At 46.1% G+C, this 17,546-nt stretch overlaps 1 long non-coding RNA gene across 2 annotated transcripts in view; it reads left to right on the plus strand.

The window, feature by feature from the left end:
- LOC108398792 (uncharacterized) overlaps window positions 1-16,014 on the plus strand; it is a 129,108-nt gene extending 113,094 nt beyond the window's left edge. For both annotated transcript variants that reach the window (XR_012126698.1, XR_005063194.2), the window contains exon 3: window positions 14,776-16,014. This is a non-coding gene — a long non-coding RNA (uncharacterized lncRNA). The remainder of the gene's footprint in view (window positions 1-14,775) is intronic.
- The last annotated feature ends 1,532 nt before the right edge of the window (window positions 16,015-17,546 follow it).

Raw genomic sequence — 17,546 nt, forward strand, 5'->3', positions numbered from 1 at the left:
GTAGGCTTTTCGTCTTCTGCTTTTTGTCAGCCCCACGGAGTAACAACCAATAGCCAGGCGTTTTGTGTGGTCATGCATTTCAAACCTGGACATTTCTATTTTCTAGCCAAAAACCTCCATGCTTTATCTGCCCAGACTACTAGCTTTCAAACATTTTGGCCATGATTCATGATAAGAAATGAATTTTATTCACCACCCAGTATATAATTATGCATGTGTGTGTGTTAATATGTATTTATGTATTACTGAATGACAAGTTCTGTGCAACAGTATTTATCCTCACTGCATGAGGTGCAGGCTGGTATTTTATATTCTATTCCACTTAAAGAAGAAAGAAAGAAAGAGAGAGAGAGAAAGAAAGAGAGAGAGAGAGAGAGAGAGAGAGAGAGAGAGAGAGGGAAGGGGAGGGGAGGGGAGGGGAAGGAAGGAAAGTAAAGCTGGTCACAATCCACCAAAATGATTTTACACCCCACTAATGGGTCACACCCAGAGTTTGAAAGCTTAGTTGAATGGCCTCCCTCTCCATTTTAGCCTCTGCTTTGAAGAAAATAAAAACAATAGCCTCAGAGAGAGAGATTCTTATAATTTCTTCTAGCCTTTAGACTGTTCCCAGATACATCACAAAGCCTGGGAGTCTCTCCTTTCTTAGAGGATATTTACCAAGATGTGCTGGAAAAGTCTGGGATGGGGTGAGTCAAGATTTTTGCAGGTCCCAGTCTTATCTTCTGGGCACCCTCTGGCCTCCCTGCGTCTGTGTGTGTTAACCTTGGTCTAAGATAGAAACCGTGTCTTTGCCGGCCCTGCAGGCCCCAGGTGAGGACTTTGAGCCATCTTGAATTATAGGCCAGAGGCAGAAAGGACTTCTCAGAGCAAAGCCATGTCCCTTCACTTTGTGCTGGAAAACAGGCCACCTTCAGTGTGTCTCTTACAATATTTTATTGAATGCTGCAGGAAGCAGCCAAGCCACTGTAACATCCTGGATTTTTTCTACTAAATTAAGCTCTGATAGGTACTCGCTGTGCATCACTAGGTACAAAAAGTGACAATTTCACCCACTGTGTAATGAAGACCTACTTCCCATCCCAGGGCTCAGAACCCTCATGGGCCACTCCTGGACTCCTCCACTTGCAGTTCCATCATTTAGGGGGTATTTCTTGCAATACTTTCTGATCCAAACGCCCATTATGCCTTTTGAAAATTAGCCTCACTTCTTGTCCTGAAGTAAAGGCCTTAGCGACTTTCAGCACACCCGTTATTGTGTTAGAATTTTCAAAGGAGCCTTCCACTGTGTGAAATCCAGTGCCTGGATTTCAGTGGAGAGGCTCTTGAAGGTAGAAACAGTCTTCAACATCCCAAGAGTTACACCTGCCGGTGGAATTTCAGGCATAGGAGTGAACGCAGGGTGACGGAGTGGAGAGGACCAGCCTTTTGAAGCCAGGAGGCCCTGGATTTGACCATTGGCTTTATCACAAACTGTGTAGATTTGAACCAGCTACCTCTCTAAGCCTCAGTTTCTTCATCTGTGAAATTGTGAATAACAGTACCTCCTATAATTGAAGGCTAAATGGAAGATATAAAACACCTAGCACTGTATCAGCCGTAGAGTAGGTGCCAAAAAAATATTTTGGCATCACCCTCCAGAAGCAGATGCACTGGGAGATGCTGAAGGGCCCTAGGATCAGACTCAATGGTACCCCGAAAGGTACCACCACAACAGTGTCCACGGAGACTTGGGGATGATCAGAGCTTGCTTTGGTAGTTGGTCCTGACTGTCTGGGTGTTAACGCCAACAAGGATAAACCTGCTCAGAGTTGATGGCTTACAAAGAGGCCAGGAGAGAGAAGCTGAAGATAGCTATTTTTGTGACCAGACTCTTCTGGAATAGAGAAGGGCCTGGTATCTCAGGACGGGAACAGAGGCCACCCTTTGCCTGTGAGCTGCCCCTGTGATCAAGGACAAGCCAACCATCCACCTCATAAGAGAGCAAAGCTTAGATTCTTGCAGAAAGTTGCCAATGAGTCTGCTTACTTTTTGATAATTTCAAAGAGGATTACTGAAGAATATTAAAAACACAACTTCAGTTAGTAAAATTCCAACGGGTCACTGAAAGCGTCAGAAAACGAGTAGCATATGCAAAATCTACCCCCTTAAAGTTTCTAAAAAGAGTCCTGGTCATGGGGACAACCCCTTGGTTTAAACCCTCTTCCCTGGAAATATAGAAAATGACACCATTCTACCCCATCTGTAGGAATCAAGAGCTCACATCCCTGTCTGATTCCACTTCCTGCTGTCTCTTCTAGAACATTCCTTCCTGTGCATTTGCGGCTTGCCTCCTTGCCTCGCCCTAGTAGTTCACGCAGTGGGTGTATATGGAAGCCTGTGGGGGTTCTTGCCTAATTATAATTACTTACATTAAAGCAGCGCCTTGGATGATGCCTCATTCTCCAGGCTGTGACGCAGACATGGGTGTGGATAGACGTGGGCCGAGTGCCTCATGGCCTGGGATTTTTAATTTCTGGGAGGCAGCGTTATGGAAGCTGGCGGAAGCTTTTGTACTTCCTCAGGGCTTTTGCTCACCCTCAGCGGGAACCTGCACTGCTTTTCCCAGCCAGGCTTATTGACCTGCAGGTCTTACATTCCTCTTCCCTTTTGAATGTGTCCTACCAAGTATTTGCACAATGCCTTCCTTCTTCCCTTCCCTTTCCAACCCTTCTCTCCTTCCTCTCCTTGTTTCTCACCATCTCTTTCCTGGCATCCCTCCTCTTTCCTCCAGTTGACGCTTCTCTTTCCCTCGCTCTCCTCTCTCCCTTTTGTATTTCTCTCTCCTCATCTCTCTCTCCTTGCCCTTCCCTTTCTCCCAGGACTATTTTAGCAGGTTTGGCTGCTGCACTGGTGTCTGTTCTCTCATTCTGAATGTGTGCCCAGAGGCACTGACCATCCCTAAGCCCGTGCTGTCCAAGCTCAGGGCTGCTGTGGTGCCTGGGCCTGCAGCATAAGGAGTATTTCCAGGGACATGGAGGAGAGAGGACATGCCCAAAGCAGCGGGGCTTCAGACCTGCCTGCCTGATCAGCCGGGCCCCTGGGCAGTGGTGGGGACCCCCCACCAGCTCCCCCTGATGCAGAAGGCAAATGGGTGGTGTGCAGGGTGCCTCTCTCCTCTCCACCCTTCACTAACCTCCCCCTTCCCACTCCACTAGGACAGGCACATTTTTTTAATCCTTCCTGTGTGGTTTTGTTGTCATACTTTCAATTTCTGAGACACAGACTCCCACAGCTCCTTGCATCCCAGATCCCTCCCTCCCTGTGGCCCATTTCCTCTGTCCTCCCATTTCCTCGGGCCCTCTGTGGTCTCCCCTCTCCTTCTCTCATCATCTGACCTTCTCTTCTCCACTGAGGCTCTTCCTTATTTCTCCCTTTCTCTCCTGAGATGGGACACTGTAGGCAGACAGGAGCAGAAACAATGGGGCCCTCTGGAGAGAAGTTTGTCAAACATTCCCCAAAGAAGTTTGTCAGGCCCTTACCCAAAGTTTTCTCTAGAGCATCCTTAAAAATGGAGGAAAAGAACAATGAGACTCCCAGATCCTTGAGCTTACGATTCCACAATGGCTCTTAGGAGTAAATACACATGATTTCTCCAACTGACTCTTAAATGGCTTAAAATATATGCACTCGTATCACTCAGAACTTTCCATGATGATGGAAATGTTCTCTCTCTGCTCTGATAATATGGGGGCCAAGGTCTGCACGTGACCCCCAAGCACTCGAAATGTGGCTAATGCGACTGAGGAACTGAATTACTAATTTTATTCCTTTTAAATAGCCACATGCAGCTACCTAGTGGCTACCATACTGGGCAGCACACAGATATAAACGCAGAAGGGAAAAATAATAGAACAAATGGGACAAAATGTGAAAAATTGGTGAATTTGCATAAAGGGTAAGTGAAATTCTTTGGATTATTCTTGTTATTTTCTTTAGGTTTGAATTACATGATTTTTAATTACATAATAAACATAATGTCATGTCACAGAAATTCAAATTAGACTATCTCTGAGATATTATTTATAACAACTAAATTGTTACAAATAAATAAAACTATACTGTCCAGGGGCCAGGGAAAGGACATTCTCAGACATTACTGTTGTATATGCAAATAGGCACAACTTTTTTGAATATGCCCTACCAAGTATTTGCACAAGTACATGTGAAAATGTATACGGATGTTCACTGCAGCTTTATTTGTAATACCAAGAAATTGGACACAGTTGAAATGTTCACCAAGAGAGTGGTTAAATGTATTTGGCTTTGTACTTCTTCCGAATTACTATAAAGCCCTTCACCAAATTGAGGTAAATCTTCATGCTGACATGGAAAGGTGTCCAAGATAGATTGCTGGGTAAAAAAAAAAAAAGAAAGAAAAAGCAATTTACCAGACAAAATGCTTAGTATCATTGCATTTTTGTAATAAAAACACTAAAACTATACACACATACACACACACACATGCATTCACACATGTACACGCACACACACACACATGCAAACACAGTCTCGCTCACATTTATATACATAGGAAAAAGTTTGGAGAAATACACATGAAACAGTTACCAGATCATTCTCCAGAAATTCCTCAGGTCCTGTGGCAAGACCACCCAATTCCATCGCTCAGCCTCGGGCTGGCTGTGGAGGGTCCTCTCTGGGGCGCCTGCGCGGTAACAACAGAGGTGCCTCCAGCCAGTCCAAAATCTCAAGCTGGTGCCCACCAGCTTGTTAGCCGCCCCTCTGAGCCTGTGCCACCAGACCCCCGGCCTGCCATTTCCAGGCCCGAGCAGGGCGCCTCCCCACAGCCCCCAGGCCTGAGGCGCAGGCAGGGTCATTGCTGAGTTCCAGCACAGGAGTGTTTATTATTGTTGTCGATTTGATGCCGATCCCAAAAGGACCTCATCAACAGGTAATAAGACCTCACGGGAGCGATTAGAAACCTCAACTTTAACCCTGTTGTAACCGCAGCAGAGAGAATCAGAGTCCTGCCGCTCTGTGCCCCTCATTCCTCAGCTGATGGGGAGGACAAGGAGGGGGAGATGGAGGAGACCCAGAGAGGGACTGGCGGGCGTAAGCTGAGCAGGGAGGCTGGGCAGGAGGCACATCTAAAACAGGGTCTTCCCAGTAAGGCACATGGGCATCATCATCTTCATGCTCATTGAAGAGCTGGGTACATAAGGCACAAAAATGAACAAGCTGTGGCCCTGCCCCCGAGATGATCCCGAGCGTGGTAATGGACTTGTAATACAGCAGGAATAACATACAGAATAGGCTTGTTCAGGGCACAGGGGTGGTGCAGAGGAGAGACTTCTCAGTCTTTGGGGGAGTCAGAGCAGGCAACTGCCCCAGGAGGGTGACTTGCAGCGGGTAGACGTGACAGCATCTGCTGTTTGGACATAAAGGGCTTAACGTTTAGACATCCCCTTCCAACACGGAGTTCCTTTTGTCCCTGAAGCTGCCTTCAATCCTTCCCCTTTCTTAACAAGATTGAAGATACCTAAATAAAACTAAACAGTTATTCATTTTAAAATACATGAACACTTGCTTTTTGGTGTTACAAGTGACTCACCAGCCAACCAGCTGGGTGGAGAAAGTTAGTCCCATCCATTAGCAAAACTTAATAATGCCTGATAAGATAACAGTGTCCTGACCCATTGCTCCTTCCCCACAGAGCAATCAAGTGTATTGTTACATAATCATCACATGAGCACACGGCTGGAACAGGACCAGCTAACCGCACACAGACACATCATCGCTGTGGTCGATGGATAGTTGATATATGTTGTGATTACTTAAAGTTTCCAAAGCAAGGCCTCTGTGATGAAGGGTAGAAACAAGGAGACAGAGTTGCATCTGCAAAAGTCGAAAGGACCCCCAGTCTTTTTCCAGGTTGCACAGAATTGAGACAGTTCCTCTTGTTGTTGGTACTCAAGGTTGTGCATTTTGCATAAAACTAGCTGCATGTGTCATGTCTCCTTGATGGATGATTTGACCAGGCCCGGAAGCACAATAAAGACAGCGGAATCGGACAGCAGGACAACAGCCCTAGCAACACTCAGTCCTGGCCCTTGAGAAGCACCCCCCTTACAGGAGGAGGGTTTATACATTCACAGCTTACTTAATCCTGGCTTCTCATTCTGCCAGATGAAAAGTCCTGGAAACCAAAACCTGACACCGTATGAAAACCAATATACGTTTAAAGTCTTCTCGAGCTATAAAAAACACACTTCAACTTCATCAAATAAAAAAGGAATGTAACGTTGCACAGATTCTCATTTCATAAACGTGCATCCAACCACCTGGTCCCTGGCACTGGGTGTGGAGAGAGATGACAAGATGGGATCCTTGCCCTTAGAGAGCTTACACTCTAATTGAAGGAAACAGAATTAATCAGAACATGATGAAAAAGGTCAGGCAGTCACAGAAACTCAAGGAACTAAGCGGAGAAACCCTTTGGGCTTCAGCTTGCGGGGAGGGTCCTGGGGAGGCTTCAAAGGGACATTTGAACCAGGTTTTAGGTGATGGAAAGGGCTCCCCTAGTTCTGGGGCTCGTGTTCCAGGTAGAGGGGACTGTGTACACAGAAGCACAGAGGTGGGAGACGGTAGGTCAGCGTGCGGACAGGCGTGTGGGAGGGATGAGGGAAAAGGAAGTCTCTATCATAAAAGGCTTTCAGGCTATGAGAAAAGTACTGGACCTAGAAGACCAGGCAAGTGTTCATTGTTTTTTTTAACCAATAGAAATTGGCTGTTAGGAAGAAAGTGACCAAGGATACATTTATGTAAGAGTTCTTGTCGTCGGGCATGGTGAGTGGAGGCTGGGTATAATGACCAGACATCCTGTGGTCCCACTCCCTCTGCAGGACACTGGCATCGTCTCTTGTGCTCCCAGAATGGCCCAGTGACAGACGTATCCAACAGCCGCCTGCCTGCGGTGAGCTCACAGTCAAGTGAGGGACAGACTTGTATTTAACCACTTGACAGTGTGAAGATTGAAGCAGACAGAAAACGCTGTGGGGGACAGAGGGCAGGGCTGAAGGGTAACCAAGGAAGGCTTCCTGAAGCAAGTGACACTTAAGCTCCAAAAGCTGACAAGGGGTTAGTCGGGTGAAAAGGATTCACGGTCAGGTCTACATCTGAAGTCAACTGTGGTCCAGAAGGGGTTGTTCTCTAGAGACCCTGTTTGTTCTCATTATATCTCTATAACTTAGCCCATGACCTATGAGCCGGCCTATCTTCAATGATGAGCAGTATTCCAGGGTCTTGTCAAAAAGGAAACATCCTCACCCCTTCGCTGAGAGATTTCCCCAAATGGTCATATTGGAATCCATAGGATTGTGGCAGTGGTTGCAAAGGGTCATCTGGAGACCTCCTAAAGCTCCAGGTGGAGACAGGTGCATGACGTAACCTATCAACTTATTCTGTCCCCAGGGATTTGGCCAGTTCTTTCTCCAAGCCACCATCACCAAATGTTATGAGAAGCCATTAGCCATGAAATAAGGAGTTTGACAAAAAGCACCAGGACACGCCCGGTTGCCTAGGGACTTTGGCCAAATTGCTAAACTCTCTGTCTTGGTTTCTACAGTTTCCGCACAGTATCTGCCAGGGCCACCCTCATTTTTTCTGAAGATCCAGGAAGATGATCTATGTAAAATATCCTTGTAAAGAGGTCTACCAAAAAACTCAGTGTTGCTATTTTATTAAAGCCAGAAAACATTGATTGAACTCTTAGGATTTCTGAGCACTGTGATTGGGATGGGATGATGCATGAGACATAATCCCCACTCTGAGGAGTCCATGGATTCACAGAGAAATTCAGATAGAAAAAAGAAATTAACCATAATTCAATATGAAAAGTGCTATTATGAAGGGAGGTTTGAAGTGCTGGGGAAACATGAATGAAGATGGAAGTAATTCTCAGCAAGTGTCTTCTAATAGGAGGGGCAGACACTGCAGGTAAAGGGAGCTGCTCTAGGACAGGCTTGGAGAAGGGGAGCAGAGGTCTCGAGGAAGAAGGCACTTTGGTGCAGGCTGATTGAGTGGGAGGGATGTGGGACAGTGCCTGGAGATGGAGCTGGAGCCCTGAGATGCTCTAAGCCAGGAGAACTGGGACCCAGTGGAGGCCTGGACAGAGATGTAAATGGACGGACACCAGGACCCAGTGGCTACCAGGTACTGAGCACTTGCCACGTGCCAGGAACCATGTTTAAGCACTTACATGTGTTTTCTCTTTCAACCTTCACAACAACTTATGAGATAAGTGCTATTATTTCTCCCCTTTCACAGAAGGTGAAGCTGAGGCTTAGAGAGGTTAGGCGCTTGCCCAAGATCCCCGTGGGCCACAGAGCTGAGGTCCTAACCTTAAGCTCAGGTTGTTATTTTTTAAATTTCCATCTTAGTAAATGCAGATAAATCAAAAGATTCAAATACCAAGGAGAGGAAGGCAAGCTAGGACTATGACTGTGAAAGTGCTTTGAAAGGTCAAGAAATCTCTACACATATCACTACATGTCAGTGGTGGACCTGTGATTAAGAAATTCACCTGTTCAATTCAATTCAACAAATATTTTTCAAAGCACCAACATCATGCAAGGTCCTCTGCTATAGAAAAGCAAAGATAACTTAGAACAAAGCAACTCACCTCTGGGAGCTTCAAGGCCAGTGAAGGAAAGAGCTAAGTATGCATAAATATATTCCCCCAAAATGGACAGAAAATAAGTGCTGGAAAAGAGGGGGAACATGTACCCTAGATTCAGAGGCTGAAAGGGACAGCATTTGAAGTGTATCCTGTGGCTAGCCCACATGACTGGTTCCTAGATCTTAATCAAGGGGTGCAGAAGTACAGATGGAAGAAACAGTAGGAGGTAACTCCCCGTTAGCAAGGGGCACGTCAGAGGCATGGAGAACAGGAGAGGATGCCTGGAGGACTGAGGTTTGAAATTTGTGGCCTTCGAAGCACTATGTCATTCACAAACATAAGGACGTCAGGAAGGGGCCAGAGGCAAGGTGAAATTGAATTCAGAAGAAAGGCTAAACTTCTTTGTGGCACTGGGTTGGAGTTCGCCGAGAGCAATAGTTCTCAACCAGGGGCTGTTTTGCTTCGCTGGGGACATGTGGGCCAGTCTGGGGACATTTTTTGTTGTTACAACTCAGAGCGGGGCATCACTACTGGCTTCTGGAAGGCAGGGGCCTGGGAGGCCGCTACAAGGTGCACATTGAGCCCCCACAGCAAAGAAGAACCTGGCCTAAAATGCCAACAGGGCCAAGGTTGAGAAACCTGCCTCAGAGCACCTCTCCCCAAAGAGCATTCCCAAAGGCAGCGGGAAAACTAGGATAATTCACAAGCCATACACAAATACGTTGCTTTTCAAAGAACACATTTCTCATTGTGAAAATCACAGGAATTGAAGTGCAGAGAGCTTTGCAAAGAGGACCAGCCCACCTATGATGACTACAGTCTGAGCTCCTGAGGAGCTAATACCATTTTACCTGGATTCCTTCTTCCTCCCGTCCACACAGGGCAGGTGTCAACTTCATAGCACTTCCCAGTCCTCTGCCCTCCCACCATACACACGCAGGAGAGGAGTAGCCTTGCAGACTTCCACTCACGTCAGCTAAGCAATAGAACAGTATCTTATTAATATGGTAATCATACTACTCATGGCAAAAGACAGTGTTCTCAACTTTATAAGTGACTTTCAAAGTTCTGATTTGGTAGATCTTTGGTAGATCTAATGCACATATTTAACTAGTACCCCCCATAAATTCCAGTAAGTTGGGCCATGGTCACAACTGAGAAACCCTTGTTGTAAGGGTACAAATGGGGTGGGGGAAGGAGGGGAAGCAAGACAGGAGTGTTCAGACCGGGCAGGGAAAAGGCAGGCAGGGCTCTGAGCAGGTGGGATACAGACTGGATGGATTTCGATGGGTCCCAAGCAGAAGAGGTCAGACATGGTAGACCCGAAGAATGGATAAAGAGGAGAACAAGGAGCTGTTCTGTGATATTTCACCCTCAGAATCCTTTCTTTAGCGAATCTCGGGAATTCTAACCTGCAAACCAAAAGAACCAGGGGATGCTCTGATTTACTTGGGTGAAAGGGCTCTCTTGATCTCTGCCACTTCCTGATATTTCTGAGCCAAATTCTACCCAAGTTTTGCAAAGTTAATTTTTGGTCAGACCAAAAAAGAGAAAAGGCACACAGGTTGGTCAGATCACGTCAATGCCTGAGGATCTAGTGGCTGATGTTTATTTGTTCATTTGGTAAATATTTTCCTGAGAACCTACCACAGACCAGGGACTGTTCGAGCATATGAGCAGTATGGTCATCCATCTACTGTGTACTTTGTCATTCTTTCTCTGCCCCACAGCCCAACTCCCAGAAATTAGGGAAAGGAGAGGAAAAGAAACTAAATGAAACTCAGTCCATTGATCTACTGAACTAATGGATTTATGAGCAGTTTGACGGTGGAGTCCTGGAAATTGTCAACAATAAAACCTAAGGCTTCTCTCTAAGTGCTCTCCATATGAATTCTGCCATCTTCATGTGTAATGTTCATGAAAGTAGCAACTCAGGTCCTCAAGACAGTGTTCCCACAAAAGGATATTCCATTGGGAGAGCCCCAGATAGCCAGAAGCAGCAGTTCCATTGGGATAAAACCGAGGCATGGCAGGTGCTAATGGCCAACTGAGGGACATCCCCCCTACCTGCCACACCGCCCTTATCAAGAGTATGTGACCTGTTTCATAAGCCCTCCCTTCCATTTTCCCTCAGAAAAGAACACACAAAGCTCACCTCTTAATATTCCCAAAGAATGCTGTTTTAAGAACCCGGCTGTCTGGTGCATGACAGAAATAAAAAATTCCAACAACAAAAATTACTATTCAAAGTAAAGTATTATTTTAGGGTGACATTATTTTTTTAATTCACATTTTTTCATTTGTTATAACATGCAGCCGTTCTGTGAACACATAGATAAGAGGATACAATAGATATTTGACAGTGTAGTTCTCAGAATATTTGCATATCCAAGAGATTATTTCAGCAAGTATACTTAGACTGACCCTATTAACCATTCACAATATTTTGTCTTGAATCCAATTCGCACTCTATAGACATGTCCAATTCACATTTCAGCTCTTATGCTGTTTTCTCTTTTAGACTTTATATTAGGAAATAAATCCATGACATCAAATTTCATGACAACATCTGCTCTGGCTGACATGATTGAAAGGGAATTTCACTCATGCCAGGTTATTTTGTTTCTTAATTTGTTCTTTATCATACCTGAGAAGCAAGCCTGTTTTATCAAGTCCATTGTAGAGAATGGAAGCTACTGCTGCAGAATTCACCACCTGTACCAGCCTCAGCAATGTTGGAAGGTGATGACAAGAAGTGCTCTGAGGCAGCAGCATTGACAGGGTAGCCAGAGAGTAATTCCCAGGCATGAATGGCTGTGCTACTTGTGGCCAGGCCAGGTCTGCCAAGCTAGCAAGCAGAGCATTCAAGATAAAGGTACATTAGTGTGTATAATGTGCAATGACCTTTTATGGAAAAAAAATGTAATGGTCAAAAAATATTAGTTCCTATGTATATTAGGGACTCAGATTCTTCTTGTACACCAATGTTCCCAAGAGCCAAAAGGGGTAAAGAATTCAACTGTCCATCAAGAGATGGATGGATAAACACAATGTGGTATAGCCATACAGTAGAATATTATTCAGTCCTGAAAAAGAATTAGATTCTGTACATGACCCAACACTGTAAAACATTATGCTAAGTGAAATGAGTCAGACACAAAAGGACAAATATTGTATGATTCATTTTATATGAAACATTCAGAATAGTGACAGAAAGTAGCCTGGAGGTTTCCAGGGGCTTGGAAACTCCTGGGAATAATGGGGATTTAATGCTTAATAGGTGTAGAGTTTCTGTTTAGGGCAGTGAAAAATTTTGGAAATAGTGATGAGAGTTATGAATGTTATAAATGTAATTAATGTCACTGAATTGTATAATGAAATATTAAATAATTATATTAGAATAATTTTATATAGACATGTATGTGTGTGTGTGTGTATATATATATATAATGAATATATATATATACACACACACACGGAGATAGATAGATAGATATCTCTCTCTCCAGGTAAATCCTAAAACCAGACAATCAAAATGAAAAAAGAATGTGAAAGCTGTAAATGTGAGATTAAATAAACTGAAGGTAGAAAAGAGAGCAAGCAGCCACCCCAGAGTCACTCAATTCAAAGTGTCCCAGAGAGAAAGACACCTAATGTCCTCTTGTTGCTCGCTGGGGCTTCCCCTATGGAGGTGGGTGTCTGTTTGCAGCACATACGTGTGGCGGTGTTTACAGGCTTCATCTCCTTCCTGTGGGGCCGTGCAGCCTGTCTTCTCTGGCTGAGTTCCCCTCTGTGCCTGCACGCCTGGCATGGAATGAGGCTCCGGGAGCAGGTTTGCTCCTGAACACACCTGCGCCTGAGGAGGACAGAGCGGGACTTCCCATCCCCTTCCTTCCCCCAGCCCTACTTCCCTCCCACCCTCAGAACAGCTGCTTCTCCTACTGCACACTAGGAATTCTGTGTTGCACTGCTGTGAGAAACGTGAAGGGATGCCGTAAGGGAGCCTGTGGGGTGTAGAGAGGTCGCCTCCAAAGCTCACAGGTCATGCAGGCCCTGCCCACCTCTCAGCCTCCAGCTCCTAGCTGCTGCCGTAAGGAGGACAAGCGACTTAGGGAACCGTTACGGGAGCCCATACCCAGCGTAGGCAGCAGGCGCAGGCAGGCGGGCAGTAAAGTTTCCAGACCCCCAGGGGATGTAATCACATTCTCCAACCAGGTGCTGGGAGTGAGGCTTGTGGCTTCCAACCTTCTTGGCCGGAGGCCAGGATTTCCAGGCCTCCCCTCCACCCTTCGGCTCCTTCCCATCATCTTTCCAACCAGAAGCTTGTTAACTGTTTTCCTGTGCTTTTATTCAGATTTCAAGGCACCCTCTGTGTGTTAAACTTCAAAGAAAGTTTGCTGCAGTAAGTGCAATGCTGTAACAAGTGGAAGCCCCAAACAGCTCTGTTGAAATTTTTTTTTTTTTAAGTGAATCGGATGGGGACTCCTTCCACCCCACCCTTTCTTTCAGATGAAATTGCATTTGTGTCTGGATTAAGTTGTCCGGTATCAATCCTGAAATTTTTAGATGAAAAGCAGAACAGTCACACAATATTTAAAATGTGAAATGATTACAAAATGGCACCAGGCCAATGTTTATGAATCATCGAATATGATCATAAAATCATAAAAAATAATCACCAAAAGGTAAATAAATTACCCAGCTTACTGCTTATTTTCACATAGGGTCTGACACAAAAGCTGCAGCCATGAATGATTTATACCTGTTTTAACAATAATACTCATTTTACTGAAAGATGGTCAGCACTTGGGCTGCTGTGGGCAACATGCCAGTTGTCGAAAGGTTAATGTTTCAGCAGCAATACATTAAATTATGAATAATACCAGTCCCAAAATGGAAGGTTATTAGCTCAGTATGCTTAATTAGCTCAGCTAGAACTTTGCCATCAAATAGCAGTGCCCATTACTGCAGCCCTAGCGATGATGGGGGATGGCAGTGCTGGGATTCTAATGCCAGCAGCGGGGGCAGGTGGGGCCAGGAGGGGTGGGGGGCATGTGCTTTCATTTCTTTTCACTCAGAAGATGGTTTGCAGGATTTTGAACTCCCCAATGTTTTGTCTATGGAGACTTCCCAGAAAAGAAGAGCAGAAATTACTTAGGAGGGACAAGGACATGGTCCTTAGCATTGTGGACCCACCAGGACCAGGCATTTATTGAGCAGCTATTGTGTACCAGGCACAAAGTAGTTAATGAGGCAAACATGTTTGTAGATCTAAGGCAGGGGATGGCCCTTAAACAACCATCTGTGCAATTAGTGCATTAATTGCAGCCACATGACTGGCATGAAGGGAAGGTTCAGAATGTCAGCAACCTGGACTGGGGTAAGAATTCTCAGAGGCTTCCTGAAGGAAGCACCATTTGCTCTGATCCCTAAAGGGTGAGTAGGAATTGGCCAGGAGAATCTCCTGAAAAAAGTCTTCCAGGCAGGAGTACCTAAACCATGCCTGAGTCTCCAGAAAGAATGATTCTAGAGAAAGAGGCAGGCATTGCTAAAAAAGGAGTATTGGGAGAGCATTTGCCTGCCAGGTCCACGAGAATGTCTTTGAGCACCTTGCTTGCATGGCTATGTGTGCATGTGTGTGTGTCCACACCTGGCCCACAATCACCCCCACTTCCTCGCCCTATCCTGGCTTTGCCCTGCCAGGTGCTCTTGTTTAAAACTCGAAGTTGGAGCCAGGAGGAGGGCTGGGATTCGCCCAAGCCTCACCAGCTACATCCCAGCTGTCTGCACCACCAGCCTGCTCTACTTAGTACTATTAGTAGCTTGTTTTTCTAAGTCCTAAAATTCATTTTCTTTTCCCGCCTTGCTTCCAGAAAAATAAATAAAAGTGAACACATCACTCATTTAAGACGAGGAATGGAATTTAGGTTGCGTTTTTCTTTCTATTTTTATGATTAGTTAGAATTTTCCTGGGAACGCCGCCAGGAGGGCATTATGGTGAGATAATGTCCTGTATTTAATCAGTCCTGCAATGGCGAACTGTGTTCTGTGGGGAGAGGCCGAGTTAACGCATCCCCTACTGTCTTGTCTGTTTTCAGGATCCCACGGTGAGCCCAGGATGAAGACAAGACTGAGAGGTGGCAGGGCTCCAGGCTTGGGTGATGGCCCTCGGGTGAGCAGGATGCAGCCGTGACTCATTCTCTTCATGCAGGACCCATCGGCTCTGAAAGCCTGCAAACCCCAAAGGAGCTGAGGGAGAAAGGCCCCAAAGCTGGCCAGAGTGAGCAACCTGCAGGAGCACCCAGCGGCCACCGCTGGCGTCTTCGTTTGCAGCTTGCCAACGGCGTCTGCTGGCCTGGACACGCTTCTTGCTTTCAAATGCGCATCTCTCCCCCTTGCAACCCAAACACAATGTGTGCAGGGGAAGCACAAGGCTGCTAAGGGAACCTGGGAGTCAGCAACAGGTAGGACCGGCTCAGCGCCTTATCTCTGTGGGTGTCCGGCTGTCCAGCTGTCCCCACAAGCTCTGCTGGAGGCAACAGCTGGTGGCTTGCAGTATTTGGAGTTGTTCTTGTGTTCCAAGGTGGTTGATCCATCACTGAAGACAGAAAGAATCCCGGGCAGTGGTAAAATAGAAAAGGATGTCTTAGAGAGATGTCCGAAAGGAAGGAAGAAAATGAGTACCTGGGGGTAAAAGAACAGATTTAGCCTCAAGAATAGGAGCCCAGAGAATAGGTGAATGAAGGCAGATCCACCTTTCTCTACAATTAGCGCTAGTGGCCAGGAAAACAGGGGCGTGTGGGGCATACACAGCCTTTCACATTCACTGTTGTCCCCATTAAATGTGGGGTCTGCAGGAGCCATCTGTTGAGGTAGGGGCAGTGGAGAGAACAGGATGCCCCAAGCAACCCATAAATAGCAGGGTGAAGACAGAGTGTTTATTACTTAGCCTCATGAAGCCCGTGTAAGGGCTCTCCCAGGGTGTGAGAGAGCAGGAGCATGTGTGCACTGGCCCCCGTGCGGCCCGGGAGAGTCCCAGACCCGGGGTTCGCGCTTGGCTTGATTCTATGAAGGCATCTATTTGATGGAACGTACTGGAACAGTTCATAGCCAGCCCAGCAAACCTCGTGTGGAGACAGAGCTTTCTTTTTCTGTTTCCTTTTCCTGTTTGCAGTGAGAATGAGGCCTTTCTCTTCTCGGCCCTTTGCTCTCCCCAAAGTTGTCTCACGAGGTCATTGCCAGCTGACAGGCTTCCTTTCAGTGCAAGGTTTGGATGGAAACAATGCTCTGTTTTCTGGGGGGAGGTGGGGGGAGGAGGCTCTATGCCTATTCCTGGCTAGGCTGTCCTAAATTTAAATGGGTTATTGTTTGTAGTAGGGCTGTCAGTTTCTGCAGACATTTTGGTCTATGTGATGCAAGACTTTATCCTGTTATTTGTGTGTGTGTATATATGTATTTATATGTGTATTTATTATTATATATGTGTGTATGCCATCAATTTTGAGCAGCAGAAAGGTGGTTTAAGATCATTGTATTTGGTTTCAAGCCAGGTTCGGCCACTCACTAGCTGTGTGTTCTTGAGCAAGTGACTTACCCTCCCCAGCGAGGCATTTGAGTCTTCAGTTCAGACTAGCCTTCTAATTTAAACACTTTGGCTCTGTGATTGCAAGGTGCTACACTACCATGTCCAACAATGAGCCCTTTCTTTGAATAGTTTGTACATCAACAGAACTGACTGCTAAGAGCTGTCAAGGATATGCGCCGAAAGTTCCGTTGAATCTCCTGAATACTGAATTTACTGGTTTGCGAAGGTTAATGGGAAGTAATGGAATGTAGAAGAGATCTGTGTTGTCAAGTTCTGGGGTCTTGAAAAATCCTTACGGATGTACTTAGGGTTGTCAACTACAAAAATCTTTGTCACCCACAGATAATATTTTGAAAATTAAGAAGAACCTTCAAAGACTATATACTGGGGATTTCTGAGTGAGGCCTCAGCCCTGCCCCTTCACCCTTTCAGCTGATGAGGAATAGCAAATAGATAAAAACAATTCATGGAAACTAATGTTAACTATTCTTGACCATTGTTAATAATGATCACATATCAAAATATCAAATTTCCGAGGCCTCAGAGGAGACTGGTAGGACAGTGACAGGACTTAGCAAGGCCCAGCCTCTGCGATGCGAGAAACCCTCTGACATACAAAGCCGGGCTGGTGCTGGCTGGCTTTGCCAAAGTGTCGCCGGCATAGAAGTGTGCACTGACCTTCCAGGAAGGTAAGTCAGGAGCTGGGCCAAGAAAGAGGTGTTCCCTGGAGCTCTGCCAATCAGTGGGCATCACAGCCCTGCAGCCACTTACAGCCGCTGCCAGCCCCTTTGCAGATCACCATGAAGTGGTCTCTCCTAGGCTGAGTAGCCAATCCCCTTTCTGGAAAAGCCCAACCCTGCTTCTCATTGGCTAGAGGTCTTTCCTTCTCCATTAGCCTACCCGCGTTCTTTCCTGCCTCCCTTCTGCAGATGTTCATTGAACATCTACGGTGTGGCAGGCACTGTGCCAAGTGCCCAGGCCTTGTGCAGTCCCTGGCTCAGAGTGCTTTCTGCCTCATGGAAGATAATCAGGTGGACAGATAATCACAACATACTTTACATAGAGTGATGCACACTGAACTTGGAGAGCACAGACCAGGAAACACTAACTCAGCCTAGAGAGGGTCGCAGAGGAGGCGTTTCCGATAGATATCTGTGGTGACAGGGCAAGGCATTCCGAGCAGAGGAAGCACAATCTAGATGGGGCTGATGGATCCACAATCTTCTTATGGCTCGTGACTAAGATTTGGGGAGGAATCAAGCCTGAAGATGAGTTTGAGCACAT

This window comes from Manis javanica, chromosome 17, assembly GCF_040802235.1.
Source record: "Manis javanica isolate MJ-LG chromosome 17, MJ_LKY, whole genome shotgun sequence".
Taxonomy (NCBI): domain Eukaryota; kingdom Metazoa; phylum Chordata; class Mammalia; order Pholidota; family Manidae; genus Manis; species Manis javanica.